This window comes from Primulina tabacum, chromosome 6 (assembly GCF_025594145.1).
Source record: "Primulina tabacum isolate GXHZ01 chromosome 6, ASM2559414v2, whole genome shotgun sequence".
Lineage (NCBI taxonomy): Eukaryota > Viridiplantae > Streptophyta > Magnoliopsida > Lamiales > Gesneriaceae > Primulina > Primulina tabacum.
This window is the reverse complement of record NC_134555.1, coordinates 28,126,005-28,130,937: the sequence shown is the minus strand read 5'-3', so window position 1 is coordinate 28,130,937 and position 4,933 is coordinate 28,126,005.

The window sequence follows — 4,933 nt, the reverse complement described above, 5'->3', positions numbered from 1 at the left end:
TACATTTTATTAAAAGCAAGCATGCAACGTATTTATCAGCATTTTCATAAATATTTCATATTCATAATTAACATATACATTTTAAGCATGAATTCTCAGTTATCATGACACTTCCAGGAATGCTAATTCGACCCGCTCAAAGTTATAAAACTCTTTAAACATACTTCTAATCATTTCCTTAAACGTATACCAAACCCCTGCATTAACCTCTATATTTCGTTTCAGGGTTTAGACCGAAGTACTGTTTAACCCGAATTAACCCGAGACTTGATCAAATTTTAACCATAGTTCAATGACTCCTAACCAAACTCCGAATGACTCAAATTAAATAATTTATAACAATAGACATGTTGCATAACTTACTTGAAACCCCAAAAAGAGCAATATCCACAAAAATCTCGAAAATGCACGTACAGTACTAGCGCCTAGGTGCTGGCAGTGTAGTGTTGCGGCACTGGGTACGCACTTGGCGTCAATACCAGTGCCGCATGCTACAAGCGACGAAGTACTAGCGCTGTGATGCCACATGGGCAGCACCGCGGCGCCAACCATGTAGGCAAAATCTCATATCGACTTTCGAAGCAAAACTCTATACCACACCCAACCAGCCCAGACCACGCTCGAACCTACCTCTCCTAGACCACAACCAAACCTTCTTGCACTGCCCTAGCCATGACCTTCAACCCCATGCTCTCAAATACACGTGAACCACCCGTACGCCCCAAAACCGAGCCACAAACAAGAAATTTCGATCGGCCTCGTACCAACCCAATCCACCTCTGAAAATAGAGGTTAACATAATCAAATAGACGTGATTTGAGTCCTCTAACCCTCAATCCTGGCATCCCCTTGCAAGACATGGAAAAAACGATATATACATGAAAGCAAAAATCATATACATGAAGAAAACGTGTAAATACCTAGCCGAATCATTCGCACCAACATGTATCATGCATAATCACTCCAAAATAGGTATCATGGTGTGAAAGACGAGAAATTAATGGAATCGAGCATGCCTTAGTATTAAAACGCTCAAATAAATCTAACCAACGAGGTGAGGGACGAGCACCGGAGAGACGGGACATGCTTCTACTGATTTATTTCTTGCAAAAATGCACAAAGCTGCAATTGTGTATTCTTGAGGTGGGTGGCCGAGAGAGGGGAGGTTGGGGGTAGAGTTTTGAGGAGTGAAAATATTACATAATAGTTAATTAGGATAATGGGTCCAGGTTTAAAAATATTTAAGTGTAGAGATCTAGGCCGAAAAGCCCTATAACAAGCCCATTAGGCCCAATGACACGTACGTAAAATATTTCGTTTAGGTACGTTTTCAAAAATAATCCCCAAACCCTCAAAAAATCCTCTGTTTAGGTAAAAATCCTCTACTGGTTTAAAATATGGTTCAACGTGTAAAAATATCCCAAAAATGCTCGCTTTCTAAAATTACATAATAAATACATCATATATTAAATAATTAAAAATAATTATTTAATAAAACATTTTTCCTCAAACTGTCCCCGGTCTTCATTCCTCATTCAAGCGTCGATTGCTTCTAACAAGTCCTATTTCATGCATTCCAATAATATAATAAAATAAACATGAAATCGTGACTTAAACATGCATTTAATTTAATTCAAATAAATTAATTAAAAAACGTAAAAAAAAATTGATAATTTGCATGGATATAGTTCACATGTTCTTTCAAATTTTCGGGACGTTACCTTTTTACCAAAGTTTTCTTTGGAAATAAGAGAGTACCAAAATCACCTGAGAAGTAAAAAAAGAGGCCATAGTTGTGTAATTGCCATGGTTGAACGAGATTTTGGAATTGGATTAATCATCATTTCTCATGCCATGGTTTTGTTAACACCTAGGATTTCAACCGGTGTGCCATTTCTATTTTGCTTCTTACTTTGTTGAAATTGAACATCCCTATTTCTCGATTAAGTACACTATTGTCCCTAACTGTGAGTGATGGTGATTCGTCTTTAATAGAGAATTTCTCATTATTTTATTTATATGTTGGCAAATTCAAGTGTTATAAATGTATGATGTCAACAAAATTTCATCGTATAGATGCTGTGAACCTCTTGTTGTTGAAATTTGCTGAGTGTCCATGCTTGAGCCATAGTATTTCATTCATTTGCACATGTCATATGATATTTTTTAACACTGAACGAAACCCATCCTAGAGACATGCAGATATTCTTTGTAACTTTTCGAGTTGAGTTTTGATATTTTATACATTTCTTCATAAGATTTAAATGTGATATTTCTCGTTTATTATTATTAATGTGGTGAACAATTATGAAACCGTTGAGCATCCAATCTGGCAGTGTGAAAATTAACAAAACAGACAAGACACGACGAATATGGTCGGTTAAAGAAGAAGAAGCAATGATCGACGCATTGAAAGTTGTTAGAACTGAATAGAAATTAAAAAATGGGTTTCGTAGTGGTTACTTAAATATTCTTGAAAATGAAAAACGTAAATCATTTCCAGAAACATATAAATGGGTAATTCCTCATATCAACTCAAAAGTCCATTATGGAAAAAATAAATCATGGATCATTGGTTACCATGCTTACTCGAAGTGGGATAGTGTGGAATGATACTGACAAAATGATTTATGTAAAAGATGTTGATTGCTATGAATACATAAAAGTAAGTTTTTACATTATAAATATTATTTTTGTGTTATTTTAACATTTTTACATGTCATAATTGAACGTTTCTCTTCTTTTCTTTTTGTTAGCGATTTTATAGGCTGATGCAAATGCAAAGCTCGTGAGACACAAGTCTTGGCCATTTTATCGTGATCGGTGTGAAAATTTTGGAAATGATAGAGCTCCTGTGAGCATGCACGAGGATTTTCTGATCAGGTGAAAGATTTAAATGATAACGAAAAGCAAAATGAAAATTATATTGATATTGGTATTAAAAAATTACTACGTGATTTGTATGATGAAACAACATCGATGTATAGAAGTAGTGTGGTTCCTAACGAGAATGAGAAAAAGACAGGTTCTAATAAGTGTAATCTTTTGATGTCGATCTTGAAATTATTGTTGAGATGATGAGTAAGTTTACAGATAAGGCTGATACTAGATTAGATCAAATTGCACAACGGATTGGTTATGCACATGATGCATCAAATGCAAGAAAAATGATTTTTCATGCTTTGAAGAACATTCCAGGATTCACTTTGGAGGAAAGAGTTGATGTAGCAAAGCTGTTGGTGAACAATACGCATGAATTGGAGCTTTTTTTAGCTTGCATGATAAGGCACAAGTTGTACTTTTGAAAAAACCGTTGTGTTAATTTCATATTTTGAAAAAACTATTCTCACATATTTTTGGTTTTTAGTTCATTTTATTTCAGTTTTTAAATAAACCATTGAACTTTTCTCTAGTTTGCTTGATGAGGTACGATATTGTTCTTAATATTTAATTTTGGTGACATTTAGTTGGACAACAATATGTTTCTATTTTAGATATTTTATGTTGCAATTATGTTTTGTTATATTATTGTTTTCGGAGTTTGTCCAACTTTTTTTATGAATATAAGATGAAATATTGTCAAAATAATTGTGTGTAATATTAAAAATTAGTTATAATATCTTTTTAAAAAATAAGTAAATTTAGTAAAGATATAATAGTAAATTTAGTACAATCACATAACCTTTGATTAATAATATATCAATCTTGTTATCTATAACTTAATCAATCATTTATTTATCTGATCACTTGTACTAAACACATCATTAGAGTTCTTGAATAATAATAAATCCGTGTTTGGGAAAATTCTGACTCAGTCCCAATGAAATCGACTTTCCAATTAAACCTATTTTTTTAGTTTTCTTTTTCTTGATTCAGTGACATTAGATGTTCTTCCATTAGTTTAAACTCCAAAGTTGACGGAATTACTAAATTGAAAAAAAAAATTAAAAGGTTTGGTACTAAAATGACCCGACGAATTCATTTGGGAAAATACTCCAAACCAACGGTACTGAAACCCTGAATTTTTCCTGAGATCCCTATTATTTCCTACGGTTTTGGGACAAAAATATTTTGCCTTCTTTTCTATTACTTATAAAACTTTCAAATATTTTTTAAAAAAAAAACTTTTTCTTCCAATTTTTTTTCTTCTCTCCATTGTGAAGTTCCCCCATGAATTTGGTTCGGAAGTTGGAAGAGAAATAAAAAGAAGAGAAATAACAAACTATTATTCTTCATTCAAGTAATATAACAAACCTAAGTTTAATACCTCGTGGGTTTTGAGGAAAAATCAAGATCCGATCGAGTTTTTTGACAATTTTTTTTGCCACAGAACTAATCCCATTTCAATTTATCAGACTCGGATATTAACCAAACGTGATTGATTATCCAAAATATTCAAGTATCCAAATATGATCAGATCGGGCCGCGAAACAAATAATCCCATCCCTAAGCCCTCCTCCTAGTAATTGTAACAATTTTTGTTTTATTTTAAAATATTACAATTTTAAGCCAAAATTCAAAATATTAATATGAATTGCGTTTTTGTTTTATTTTCGGAGAAACCAAAGGAGAATTAAAGTATTGTTAAAGAACAAATCATGTTGGTTGGAAAATTTATTATAAAGATTTGAAATAAAATATTCTTTGTTATAATATAATATAATACAACTAAAGTAGTTCTGAAAAATAATGAAAAGTTCAAATAGTTAGTCATAGTGTTTTCCATTTATTGAATTTTATAGTAGAATTTGAAAAATTAGTAAAGTAAAATTTTAATGCCTAATGTTATCAATAATTTTTGAAATGTAAAAACAACCAAATAAGAAACCTACAAACAATTTTCGACCAATAATTCCAAGTCAAAAATCAACTTAAATTTTAACCGATGATGTTAACATCAAAGACAACAAAATCTTAGAATTTTCTCATGTGG